The following is a 14,749-nucleotide window of genomic DNA, read 5'->3' on the forward strand; positions in this document are numbered from 1 at the left end:
TTGCTTCTGTTTTATGTTTGGGTTTTTTGGCCATGAGGCATGTGGGATCTTAGTTCTCCGATCAGGGTTTGAACCCATGCCCTCTGAATTGGAAGCAGGGAGTCTTAACCACAGGACAGGTGAGAAAATTTTTTTAAATTCTTTTTTTTTTTTTTTAGTAAGGAGCATGATATGCAATGGAGATCATAGTTTTTGTAATTTGGTATAAGGATCATATCCTTAACACCAACTTAAGACTCAAGTCATTTTTTGTTGAAATGATAATTTTGACAAGATGATAATTAGAATGATCCCACGTCTGCAACTCTGATGGTGCAGTTATTTAGTATCACTGCGTACTTTCCTCCTGCTATTTCATCCCTCAAGTTGGTTTCCCAAAGCCCCAGCACAAATGACTACCTGGTCGTTTCCAGTTTGAGGACCATGTCTTTCACTTTTGTATGTCCTCTTCCAGTATCCAGAGCCATGCCATGCATGCGGATGGTGCTAAATATGTGCTTGAGCAACGAATATATACATGAAGCTGGTTTGGAAGAGACCTAGGAATACTTTCTTTGTTAGAAGTGAAAAAGGATGCTTCAGCACTGGGACATCAAGAACAACAGTCCCATGCAGCAGTGCTGAGAAGCAGCAGACAGGAGGGCAAAAATGCAATAAAGTCCCCTACGTACAGACCCATTCTGTTCTGAGATCCTGTTCATTTAAGTCCAACAGAATGAGCCTAGGTACTCAGCCAACACGACCAACCATGTAGTACTACACTGTAATAGATTTATAATACTTGTCACACACGTAATATTTAAAAAAAAACAACACAAAAAATAAAGAGAATACTTGAATTTTACAGTACATACAGAGGTTGACATGGAGCGAATAGGCAAGAAGGCACATTGACTGCAGGAGGTGGGAGATGGCAGAGCTGAAGGATGGTCAGCAATAGGAGACGGAGGGCGGGCTGCCATGTCACTCCTGCCTGGTGCTGATGGAACCCTCGCTCGCATCAACCCAAGTTCGAAACTTGAAGGTTTGTGTGTCGGGGACTTAACTGTATGTAGAGGCAGCCCAAGGGCCGCCCAAGGAAATGAAGGCAAACTGGGACCCGGAGGCTAAGGGCAAGTTAGGGAAGGGGGTGATGTCATCAGAACAACAGTAGAGGAAGACAGTTTTGGCAGCAGACTTTGAAGAAAAAAAAAAAAAGGAGAGAGAGGGGAAAAAGGAAACGGGAAAAGGAAGTCTGCTCAGCACGCAGGATGACATTGGGGTGGGAGGGGAGCTTCCTGTCACAGCTTGATGTTTGCAGCATCTGGTCACCTCTCATAACAAGGAGACTTTAGAAACCTGAGCTTTCTCAAGCTGCTGGTTTACAATACGTCCGGATTCCATGGCCTAACAGTGCTGGCAGACGGGCACATCCGAAGGCAGAAACAAAACACAGATGGAAGACAAATGTGTCTCTTACGCTGAGGCCATTCCCACTAGTTTTTCCTATTTGGAAAAGTATATAGGCTTCCCGTGTTCTTGGAATTTACTAGTTTTGTGTTGAAGTGTTGAAAGTTTTCTTTTAATAAAGTGATTTTCAGATTGTGACATGTGGCTAAGAGACTGGCAAAGAAAACAGTTGTTTCCAAAGCTAGTGATTTTTCCACGACCTATTTTTCTGTTGCATTAATTTTTGCCAGATCCCACACCTTACTTCATTTACAGGATGGGTCCAAGTTTTCCGCAACGCCATTGTGCCCTCTAGCGTTTCTTAGTATATCATGACGGCTATGTTGGAGTTTTAAAAAGTGGTCAGAGGTGTACTGACTTGAAGAGTAGGAAAGATAATAAGGATTTCCACCTTATCATCTCTATCAGTCAGTAGAAGTGTGGCTATGTTATGGTAACAAATCTCAGTGGCTGAAAAAAACAAGTTTTTTCTTTTTCTTTTTTTCTAGCAGAAGGTACCATGCAGGTTGCTCACGCCCATCTACATGCAGCATCTTGGGATCCACAAGCATCGGGTCTTGTGAACTCTGTCACCATGTCACGTGGGGACTCGGCAGGACAGGGAAACACACGGAGGAGGCCTGCTGGCTCTCACCTGCTCTACCCTGGAAAGAAAAATGTGTCACCCTGCTACTTTCCACTGGCAAGAAAGTGTCCCCAGCCCAATAACCAGGCAGCCTGGAGGGTGGGGAGTGACACGGGGGGAACCTGGGGGCACTAGTGGCCCCCACTAAATCTTCTATGGGAGCACCTGGGAACAAACGCATGAGAAGTTCTAGCTGTATTATTTTGGGAAATATTTTTGAAGTTTTCCAGCAGGAATTCAATCAAAAAGAAAATAATAATAGCAGTTTTAATGTTCATAATTCTTAATCTTTCAATATGACACTCAAAAGTAAATATCCCCTCTGTGCAAGAGCAGAAGTGTAGGGATAGACTTTTTTTTTAAGATTTTTTTTTATGTGGACCATTTTTAAAGTCTTTATTGAATTTGTTACATTATTGCTTCTGTTTTTTGTTTATTTTTAATGTTTTGGTTTTTTGGCCAGGAGGCATGTGGGATCTTAGCTGCCTGATCAGGGATTGAACCCACAATGCCCTGCACTGGAAGGTGATGTCTTAACCAGGGAAGTCCAAGAGACAGACTTTTAAGTTACAATTTCTGTTCTGATTGACTTTGGTGTGAAAGAAAATGTCCCTTCCTTCCCTATTCTTTGTGAGAACTATGCTACTCCTCCTGCCTCTCTTCCTTAGATATTTAAGTTGTGATTTTATTTTTAATGGCTTCTTTCCAACTTTTATTTGGAAAGCTGTTGCCCAAGCTGTTCTTTTTACTGATATCCCATCTTGGAGACATATATTGCATTTATTTAGGAAAGTTTGCAAATTTTATCTATTATTAGGGAAATATATTTAAGGAAACTTTATAGTTATTTATTAAGTATTGAGCTTGATGGCTCTTTTGTTTTTTTTTTAATTGTAAAATATATATAATGTTAAAATTTACCATTTTAACCTTTTTTGTCTTTTATTTATTTTTAAAAAGTTTTGGCCACACCCTGTGGCATGTGGGACTTTAGTTCACTGGAGCAGGGATCAAACAAACCCTTACCCCCTATACTGGAAAGCCATCTAAACCACTGGACCACGAGGGAAGCCCCTAAACACTCTTTTCTGCTCTGTGGGACTGGTGTGAAGGTTAGGATGAGTTAGTACATGCAATACTCTTAGGACAGCACCTGGAGGGCTCAGGTGTGCTCTGCGCTAGGTAGCCAAGGGTTGGTGGCTGGGTGGCCTCTGAGGGACTAGAAGAAACATCCAGAGATGAGAGGTTGTTTTGGTTTGAAAACTGCTGGGATGAATTTGGGATTGACAGCGTGGAAACATGGACTCCGGTCCAGCCTTCACCAGAGTAGCAGTGTGGTTGGCGTCAGGTCCCTTACCTTCTCTGGATAGCAGTTTTCTCCTTGCTGAAATGGGCGGGGGCCGCCCTGACACCCCCACATTCGAGTTCGCGGAGGCTGGGATTCAGCAGTTCCCCTGCGCAGCGCCTTTCGAGGTCCGCGGGCGCCACCCTGTGGTCGAAATGGATAATGCCATCAACAGGCTCGGCGAGACTGAACACGCAGGGACCCAGTTTTCTAGATGGATTTTTATCTACATACAGGAAAATCTCTCCAGAGACAGGGGGCCTTAGCCAGGGTGGGAGTGCTCTCTTATTAGAATAAGTGGAGCATGATCTGGACATGGCATGGCAGGCAGAATCTCATTATGGCAACGGGAATAACTCATCAAAGCACCTGAATAATTTACAGCGTGCTCAGCCTATTCCAGAGAGTGGGAACCAATAACAGTAACTAAGACTTGGAATCTGTTTAATTCAATGCGTTTTTTCTGTGTTGAAACCGTGACCTTGAAAATGACTCTATCTTCATAGTAAGGCCTAGCTCATGAGTTTCTGGGTATACTTGTTAAATCGGCTCTGTATACTGTTTATGTCCTGGCATTTGTTGAACTGAAAGTCAAGGTCACTCTGCCATGAGACCCAACAGCCTCTTCTGTCTCTAAAGGATTTTTAAATGTCTGATTAGTAACATTGGAGAGCCGGGTGTATGATTCAGAAAGGTTATTGGGACAAACGCTTCAGGGAATGACCTTGGCTTCTGAATTTCCTTCCATGGGCAGTGAGGGTGTTTGCAACAGAGGCTGTCAGGAAACAAATATAATAAAAAGATAACAGACCAGAAGTCAGAGGGAGTTGGTCTGTCATTTCACCAATGTTTGAACCCTGGAGCAACAAGATCCATGCCTCTGGTTTGGGACTGCATATACCCTCTCCCTAGGTTTAAGCCCACTTTTTTTTTTTCCCCTCCCAGCAAAACTTCAGACTGAAATTTTACCTTCTGAAGAGCTAGCTTCAAAAATTTCTCAGAAAATCTCCTGTTCCTTTATATTTAAGGTCATTTCATTCCCTCTCTGAAGAAATCTATGGATTACAAACTATATCATCCTGGGAATTCCCTGGTAGCTTAGTGGTTAGGATTTTGGGTTTTCACTTCAGTGGCCCAGGTACAATCCCTGGTCAGAGAACTGAGATCCTGCAAGCAATACTGTGTGACCAAAAAAAAAAAAAAAAAAAACCCCAAACCCCAGAACTCCCAACTCCCTCAACATCCCCCTACATAGTATCCAAAAATTGTTATAGGCTGATATTAAACCAATCAGCCACTTCTGTAATCCTATAGGTCAGTCCTCCCTGGAGAAGGAAATGGCAACCCACTCCAGTATTCTTGCCTTGGACAGAGGATCCCGGCGGGCTACAGTCCATGGGGTTGCAAAGAGTTGGACATGACAGAGCACAAAAAAAAAGCAAAAAAAAAAAAACCCCCAGTCAATCCTGTCATCCTACCCTTCAGCTCCTTGCCCTGCAGTCTCAGATCTAACTTTCCAGCCAAATGTAGACACCCAGAGAAATGTAAACACCCTACTCCTGTGTGTACAAGGTTAGGATATTTATACTCATGCGTATTTCCTTCTCGTTTCACAACAGAAGGTGTGCACCCTCCACTGATGTTCTGGGTCCTATGACCTCCTATCCCCTACCTTTCTTGCTTTGTGCTGTGTTCTCAGTTGTGTCTGACTCTTTGTGACTCCATGGACTGTAGCCCACCAGGCTCCTCTGTCCATGGAATTTTCCAGGCAAAAATACTGGAGTGGGTTGCCATTTCCTCCTCTAGGAGATCTTCTCCACCCAGGGATCGAACCCACGTCTCCTATGTCTCCTGCATTACAGGCAGCTTCTTAATCTGCTGAGCCACTGGGGAAACCCTACCTCCTGCCTGTACATCAACTATCATCCTCTTGTGTATTTCCAGCTTCTCCTCCTGAACATATAGTCAGTCATGCGTAAGTGATTCGCATCTTCAAAGAAAGATGGAAACTCAATCCTCTTCTCCACTTCAGTTACTGTTGGCAAGGAATTCTCCACTCCTGGTCTGAGTCAACCCTCCTAACAGGGCGGGTGTGTTAATCTTTCTGCACCTCCACATAGGAGAATAATTCCCTATATGATAGTCATAAAACTTCCGACTCAGTCATGCTAGGGAAACTATTCTGCTAAAATGACCATGGCCCGATTCAGCAGTTGATTTTCTGACCCCTCTCACATACTCGTGTGTAATGATGCCAGAACAACCAGATCCTCCCCCGTGATTTCCTTTCCTGGACATCCTGAGATCATTCACTCTACTAATTACATGTCTCAAAGGGGTGATCTATCTCTTCGTGTCGTTGTGGAGTTGCCAAGTTGTGTCCAACTCTTTTTCAACCCCATGAACTGTAGCCCACCAGGCTCCTTTGTCCATGGGATTTCCCAGGCAGGAATGCTGGAGTGGGTTGTTATTTCCTCCACCAGGAGATCCTCCTGACAGAGGGATTGAACCCACGTCTCCTGCTAGCAGGCGGATTTTTTACCATTGAGCCACCTGGGAATTCATCGCCTGATGATTAACTTCCTCTTTTGTGACGGGATAGGAAGGGAAGCAAGGAAAAATCCCAACCTCTTGACTCCCTCAGAGGCTTTCATAAGATGTGTTTACAAAGGGACGATTTTAGAACACCAAACCAAGCCAAACAAAATCCGAGGGCCACAGTTTTCAATCCTTTTCTTGTTCACTCATCTGAAAAAGTAAGTGGTGCTGGTTGGCGTGACCAGCATGGCTTTCGTTAACATCAAGAACATGTGAGTTCTCGTGATGTGTGTTTCTGGCTAGTCCTACTTGAATATATACACCTCCTACTGCTGTGCGCTTAGAACTTCAGATCTGGAACAAATGTGATGACCAAGTGAGCCCTCATTAGCTTGCTTAATAATGTTAGGAAATTCAGGCACTGGGACGCACACTGGCCCCTATAAGTCTCAGCCACAGGAAGCGTGGGGTGGAGATTGCTTTCCTGGGGCCCATTACTCAGAGAATGCTTGCCTGCACCAAATGGAAACCATCTGGCCAAGTGAATTTATTGTCACGAGCTAATCACACTGTATATTTTCATGTAGATTTAAAGGGCTAGGTTTCTTTGGGGAAAAAAATTGGCACTTTAATCCACTTAAGCCATTTTTTAAAAACTAATTTCAGTTTGAGCCAGATATTTTATTTTATATTTTTGGCTATGCCAACAGCCTGTGGGATCTTAGTTCCCCATCTAGGGATTGAACCCTCGCCCTTGGCAGTGAAAGTGCCAAGTCCTGACCACTGGACCGCCAGAGAATTTCTGAGGTAGATATTTTAGATCAAATTAAAAGTGATCATTTTCCTTTGTAAGTATGTTTGGTTCCTCAGTATTGTTGCTTTTCAAAAGTGTGTCTGACTGTCCTTAACCCAAATAGTAAGATAATGATGATAAAAATGTGAAGGAGAAGTAGACATCTTTTCAATCCCATGAGTAAACTTTCCAGCCAAAGCGTTTCTGGCAGAGGATTCCATTCTGTATAGTAAAAAGACTTTAGACAATCTGGAAACAGCTTAGATTGCTTGATGTAGTAATAGCTATCAGTTATTAAGCATACAGAGGCTTCCCGGGTGGCGCGAGTGGTAAAGAATCTGTCTGCCAGTGCGGGAGATGCAAGAGTCGTGGATTTGATCCCTGGGTGGGGAGGATCCCCTGGAGAAGGGCATGGCAACCCACTCCAGTATTCTTACCTGGAGAATCTCATGGACAGAGGAGCCTGGTGGAATACAGTCATGGGGTCGCAAATAGTCAGACATGACAGAAGGAGCACACACACACATACACACACACCTTAAGCAGAGAATGCGGGCTCTGCTACGTATATGTGCTGAGTATTTTACATGAGCTATAGCTCATTTAATCCGTACACAGTAACTACAGAGGAGTTAGCAGTTTTATTTTGCAGATAAAGACACTAAAGTTGGAAGGAGCAGAGTACCTTGCTTCCTGCATGACGGGTGAAAACCCAGATCTGTCCAGATTCTAAAGTCTCTTCCCGGGAGCATCTTAGATGCAGAATCTCAGGCTCCCCCCCGCCCCCGACCTGTTGCATTTTAACAAGACTCCCAGGTGAATAGTATGTACGTTGTGTGTGTGTGTTAGTTGCTACAGTCATGTCTGACTCTTCTCGACCCTATGGACTGTAGCCCCCCAGGCTTCTTTATCCAAAGGATTCTCCTGGCAAGAATACTGGCTCGGGTTGCCATTTCCTCCTCCAGGGGATCTTCCCCACTCAGGGATTGAACCCAGGTCTCCTGCATGGTAAGCAGATTCTTATACCCACTGAGGCGTCAGAGAAGCCCAGTATGCCCGTTAATGTTTGGAATTAGATTACACAGCGATTTGAGAAGATATCTGAGATCTCCCTCCTCTGTTCCCCACCCCCAATTTTCTTCATCAATCTGTTAAAAAAACCAAAAAAAATTTTTTTTTTTTAATTTAGTTGCTGCTGCTTCTATTTAGTTGCTAAGATGTGTTGGACTCTTTTTCGACCCCCATGGACTGTAACCTGCCAGGCTCCTCTGTCCATAGGATTTTATAGGCAAGAATACTGGAGTGGGTTGCCATTTCCTTCTCCAGGGGATCCTCCTGACCCAGGGATCCAACCCACATCTCCTGCATTGGCAGGCAAGTTCTTTCCTGCTGAGCCAGCTGGGAAGTCCCCTGTTTAATTGCTGTCACTCACCAGTACTTCACAAACACTGTTGCATTTAAGCCTCATACCAAGCTCATAGTATCAATACTAACATTCCTACTCACAGGTAATGAAATTGAGTCTTAAGGAGATCAGAGAGCTAATATAAGGATTGGAAAATGTACTATAAATATGCTCAGGTGAAATTAAAGTTCAAAATGGTACAAAATATTGCTTCTTTTGATTTTCCTTTTAACTAATATATCATAATAGAAAAGCTGAAAATTGTAGCTATTTGTTGAGTGCTCACAATTTGCTCAGCACTACAGTAAGTGCCTTATTTGACCTAAATATGTGAAACTGTTATGTAAATGAATTTATTCTCTCTGACACATGGACAAACACCATAAAACCATTTGACTTGTTTAATCACAAATTTATGGGGTCTTCCCTGGTGGCTCAGTGGTAAAGAACCTGCCTGCCAATGCAGGAGACACTGGTTTGATCCCTAGGTTGGGAAGATCCCCTGGAGGAGGAAGTGGCAACCCATTCCAGAATTCTTGCCTTGGGAATCCCACGGACAGAGAAGCCTAGCGGGCTACAGTCCATGGGGTCCCAGAGTTGGACAGGACTTACGGACTAAACAACAGCAGCAACTCTCAAATTTATGGGTGGGAAGAAGGAACGACAACCACTGATTAACTGTTACCAGCAAGCCATCTGACCATCAGCCAGAGACTCTCAGTAAGGTATGGGGCTCCCTGCCAGGGACATTTGGAGCCGCATGGGGACCATTGATGGTGGTCATGGAGCATGGGAGGCACAACTGGCATTTAGTGTCCTAAGATGAGGGATGCCAAACGCTGCCAAGCATGGATCTCACACAACTGAGCCTCAGCTATCCCCAAATGCTCTTGGTACTCTCCTCTGCCACAGTTTCCGTGTTTATAATACAAGACTCAACCTTGGAAACAAGTGTACTAATTATTTCCATTCGCACACATTTAACACATCCTGCTGCCAAATCATTCTGATAAACCCACTAGGACACAGATTATACTGAGAACCTGGGGGCTTTGAAGCCATCAGAAGTGCTAATGGTCAGAGGGACCACGAGGATAGAGCTCTTCTCCCCTCACCTAGACTCTTGCCCCCACCCTGGCTGGTGTTGGAGCATCAGACATCCCTGGGAAGAGGAGGACCAATCTGAGCATGAACCTCACATCCCACTGAGGCAGGTTTTCCTAGCAGATGGGGTTCTGTGCTTGAGTCCGCCTTCCTCCATGACTTCCAGCTTTAGGAGTTCCTGCCCAAGCCCCAGACTAAAGGCCAAGGTCAGGAGCCGGGTGTTTACCCTTTGGGGAAAGCAGCAGGAAGTGCACTCTACCCTCAGGCCTGAGCCCTTCTCCAGGCCCGCTATTAACAGAATTTATGTTAGGGGCTTTGCTCAGCTATTAACAAAGAGCTTCTGTCTTTCCTTTGGTGTTCCTTCCCACTGCGCATCCTCTTCCGTCAGCCTGCGGAAAGGCGCTGGAGGAGGGGGCTGAGGGACACTGAACTTGGACTACCGTTCTATTGCAGGAGTAGCTGCCTTGTCTATGAAGCACCTACAGTGTGCCTCAGCGCTTTTATTTACATTATTTTCTTTTCTCAAAACAACTCTTGATAGCTATTGTCCCTGATGTGAAAGGATAAACTCTGATACATGGGTAACTTGCCCACGATTACTTGATTGCTAGATACAAGAATTGAAACCAAGGGACTTTCCTGGTGGTCCAGTGGTTAAGACTTGGCAGCTTCCACTGCAGAGGGCACAGGTTCCATCCCTTGTCTGGGAACTAAGATCCTATAAGCTGTGCAGACCAGCCAAAAAGAAAAAAAACATAAAGCTTTGGAATTAAGGTAGTTTTCTAAGGTCCAAAGACACTAAATACTTTAAAAGACAAAACAATTTCTTCTATGTTTTATGATACAGATTTATCAACAAAGTACTTAAAAAAAAACGTTATGGGTAGATTCTGTTGGCTGAAATAAAAACACATGATGTAAAATTTGTGAATTAAGTTTTATTCAGGGGTAGAAAACCTGCCTACCAATGCAAGAGATGGAAGAGACTTGGGTTCAATTCCTGGGTTGGGAAGATCCCCTGGAGGAGGGCATGACCACCCACTCCAGTATTCTTGCCTGGAGAATCCCATGGACAGAGGAGCCTGGCAGGCTGTGGTCCACAGGGTTGCAAAGAGCCAGATGCAACTGAAGCAACTTATGCTCGCACGCAGGGACCTTATTGAAGACTGTATCTCAGGACACAGGCTCTCAGACAGCTCTGAGAAATTTCTCTGAAGAGGTGAGAGAGGAGTCAGGGTATAGATGATTTTTTTTTTCCTGGGAAAAACATATAGTTAAGCATAAAAAGATTATTGCTAATCCCAAAGAACAAACAACTCAAGTTAATGATTTTAGTGCTTTTCTATGTATGGGAAGATTCAGGAATCTGGGGTCACTGAAAATTTTCCTTGGATAAGAATTTTAACTATCTAGGGGTCAGTATATTCAAAGCACGGAATGCTTCCTGTTTTTCTCCGTACTAGTTCCCCTCAGGGTGCACTGTCAGTGGGCAAGGGCAGTGACTAATGGCGTCATCCTAGTGAAAGGTTGTCATTGAACACGCAAAGACGCTGGGATTCTTGGCCTCCAGAGGAGAAGAATTCAATCCGGGGCCAGAGACGAGGCTTGATCGCTCAGAGCTTTTGTGTAGTAAAGTTTTATTAAAGTATGAAGGAGATAGAGAAAGCTTCTGACATAGGCATCAGAAGGGGGCAGAAAGAGTACCCCCTTGCTAGTGTTAGCCATGGAGTTATATACTGATTAGTTATTACAGTGAATCAAAAGAATGTCCGGAGGTTGTAAAGACCTCACTAGATCTACTCCCATAATTTACACCTTAAGATAACAGGATTAGCCAGAAGGTTTTTTCCAGAGACTGTCCTCAAGCAGGATACATTATTGTTATACAATCCCAAGGAATGTAGAGGGAAAAAAGGTTGTCCTTTCTTCCTCCTTGAGAATTCCAGACCCCTCTCTCCTTGGGGACCCCTAGACTTCTTATCAACCTGCCTAGGAAATGACTTTCTCACTAGTAGAACTGGAATGGTAGGCAAAATTTTTTTCTTTATGATCTGAAGTTGTATTTTGAGGAAAAAAAAAATACACAGTTTCTGGTAGCTTCCCTAGGAATATAGGCTGCTCTGATTCTCTGGCAAGGATATAAACCAGGTTCCTAAAATTTCCCAACACTTTCAAATGTGCCATCTGCATGTCTGGGATATAAAGCATATGTATTTTCCTCCATTCAACAACACAGAAGACTGGCATTTTAGTCATTTGTCACTACAAATTGATGGCAATTCAGCCCTTGCCAGAAGTTTGCTCATGACATCTGATGAGAGAAAGAGAAAGGAAAAAAAGATTTGTGGATATTATTATGTTTATCTCTTCTAGGGTCTCTACATTATTGGATTGCATTATGTTATGTGATTAGAGAATATTCTGACTCTGTGTGTGTGTTTGCATATGTGTGTGTGTGGATAATCATGGTGGTGTCACTAAGTCATGTCAGACTCTTGTGACCACAAGGATGTAGCCTGCCAGGCTCCTCTGTTCATGGCATTTCCCAGGCAAGAATACTGGAGTGGGTTGCCATTTCCTTCTCCAGGGGATCTTCTCAACCCAGGGATTGAACCCGAGTCTTCTGCGTTGCAGGCAGATTCTTTACTGACTGAGCCACCAGGGAAGCTGTGTTTGATCATAGTTCCTTTAAAAATATCCTTATAGGAGGATGCTGGGCTCCAAACAACAATGCTTTTTGGCTAATCTGTCATTTGACTAATTTCTAGTGCTACTGTTTAGGGTCTGTTTCACAAAATTGGATGTCTGATGTGGGAAGACTTTCTTTTCAAATACAGAAGGCTGGTTCTTCAGTCAAGGTATACAAATGTCCAGATTTTCACACTATTTGAATAATTACCTACTACCTTATTGAATGTATTTATATAAGCATCTTTTGAGAAGTTCCTGCTGGAGTCTAGTTTGCCTTTATGGAGGAATATATGTGCCTTATTCTATTTGGAAGTGAGAGTTCTTACTTAATATCTTTGCTTTGTTGTTTTGGTTCCCAGAAAACTCATGGCCAAATGAGTACTTGACTGTACTGCTTAATTAATTCCAGATGAGAAGTATACATATTGATCTTTAAAACTTTATATTTAAAATTTTAATTGTCAGCTTGTGTCTTAATATTTTGTAAGTTATCTAAAATACCTTCTCCCTCTCAATTTTTGGCAATAGGCATAGAATTATCCTACAGATTATTTGCTAATTGCCAAGGACAAAAATATGTAAAATGGAGAGATCTGGCTTTTACCATCCCAACCCAAGGATCAATTTCACAACCACTAAGAGTAGGACAATCAGATATTATGTGCCTCCTGATGAGATACAATATGATATATATATTACCACTTGCCAAATAATGTGAACTGAATGTAATCAAGTCTTTGGGTCTTATTTCCAGTTCCTAGAAGTAGAAGGGATAAATTAAACAGCATCACAAAAAGACAGATCTAGAATGAGGGAGATTATACAATACAACTGACTGTGTCTCTTAAAAAGCTAAATGTCATGAAAATAATTGGGAAGACAGAGTCAATTCTAGATTAAAAGAGATAGAAGAGGGAATTTCCTGGCAGTCCAGTGGTTAGGACTCCACACTTTCATTGCTGATCCCACAAGCTGTGCAACTCAGTCAAAGTAATTAATTCATTCATAGAGATGGGAGGAGGTGCAGAAGGCAGATTAACAGTCACTATTTTTAAGCATGTAAAATAGTGCAGCCACTTTAGGAAACAGTTAACCAGTTACAAGTAAATTGACTATGTGACCCAGTAATTTCTCTTCTCGGTATCTTCTACCCAGGAGAAAATATATATCCACAAAAGGATTTGTATGTGACTATTCATAACAGTATTATTGATGAAAGACAAAGGCTGGAAGCAATTTAAATGTCCATCAACTGATAAGTGGATGAACAAACCATGATCGATCCATACAATGGAATATTACTCAGCCATAAAAAGAAAAAACTACTGATACACATTATGGCATAGATCAACATCAAAGACATAATATCAAAAATGTTACACTAAGCAAAAGAAGCCAGATGCATAAGACCATGTATTGTGTGGTTCCATCGATATGAAATGTCCAGAAAAGGCAAATCTAGAAAGACAGTTGGTAGGTTAGTGGTTGTCGGGGACTGAGGATAGAAATGACGGTTTTGTATACAAGGTCATAAGGGACACTTTTGGGGTGAAAAAATGTTTTAAAACTGGATTGTGGTGATGGCCGCACAACTCTGTGAGTTCACTGCATTGTCCACTTATAGTGAGTGGGTTTTACAGTACATACGGACCTGGTTGCTCTCCCAGCAGAGCCGCAGCCTGTGGGAGCTTAGTTCCCTGTCCAGGGATTGAACCTGGATCACAGCAGTGAAAGTGCTGAGTCCTAGCCACTGGACCACCAGGGAATTCCTTCTGTTCAATTTTCTATTGGGTTATTTCTCTCTCTCTCCCTTTTTTGCTTTTGATTTGTCAAATTTCTGAATATGTTCTTAATACTAATCACTGGTAAGTTACATGAAATACAGACATCTCTTACCCCTCTAGGGTGTGTCTTTTTATTTATAACTTTTGGGGAGTTTGTTTTGTCGTATTTGAGCTCGGGACACCCACCGGAGGGGTCTGGGTGGATAAAGATCTGGGGGTCTTGACTGTTGAAATTTAAACCCCATTGCCACTTGTATAGGGGGCTTCCCAGGTGGCTCAGGGGCAAAGAATCCACCTGCCAATGCAAGAGACTCGATTTAGGATTCCTGGTTTGGGAAGATCCCCTGGAGAAGGAAATGACAACCCACTCCAGTACTCTTGCCTGGAGAATCACGTGGACAGAGGAGCCTGGAGGACTACAGTCCATGGTGTTGCAAAGAGCTGGACTCAACTGAGCACACATATTAAAAAACAGAATGGAACACTTGGGCAAGTTATTAAAACCTTGAGCAAGTTATTCAGTTTTCCTGTGCCTCATTTTTCTTATCTGTAAAATGGGAATATTAATAGTACATAGATTATTGTAAGGATTAGAGCATAAGGATTAGTTTTCTATCAATGGCTAACAAACGATCACAAACTTTGCAGCTTAAACAGCACAGATTTATTATCTTACAGCTTCTGTTGGTCAGGAATTGGGTCAGGAAGCTCAGTTCTTCTTCCTGTGTCTCTTTTACTCCCTCACTACTTCCAAACTCATGCGAGTTCCAACAACAGAGGTGTGGAGATTCCTCCCCATCAAGTGACTGTGGCACTGTGTCCGACAACTTAATCTTGACGCTATCTCCCTAAGGCAGACCTATCTAGGTAGGTAGACCCAGAGGTTAAGCTCTCAGTTCTGTAAGACTTCTCCCCCACGACCCCTTTTCTTTGGCTGCACCAAGTGGCTTGTAGGATGTAGTTCCCTGACCAGGGATTGAACCAGGGCCTGCCGCATTGGGAGTGTGGAGTCTTA

The 14,749-nt window shown here is 43.1% G+C and overlaps 1 non-coding gene across 1 annotated transcript; it reads right to left on the minus strand.

The window, feature by feature from the left end:
* Positions 1-13,643: 13,643 nt before the first annotated feature.
* Positions 13,644-13,715, minus strand: TRNAE-UUC. Its single transcript has one exon. It is a non-coding gene; the product is annotated as a tRNA-Glu (tRNA).
* Between the last annotated feature and the right edge of the window lie 1,034 nt (positions 13,716-14,749).

Source organism: Cervus elaphus, chromosome 27 (genome assembly GCF_910594005.1).
Source record: "Cervus elaphus chromosome 27, mCerEla1.1, whole genome shotgun sequence".
In the NCBI taxonomy this organism is placed as follows: Eukaryota; Metazoa; Chordata; class Mammalia; order Artiodactyla; family Cervidae; genus Cervus; species Cervus elaphus.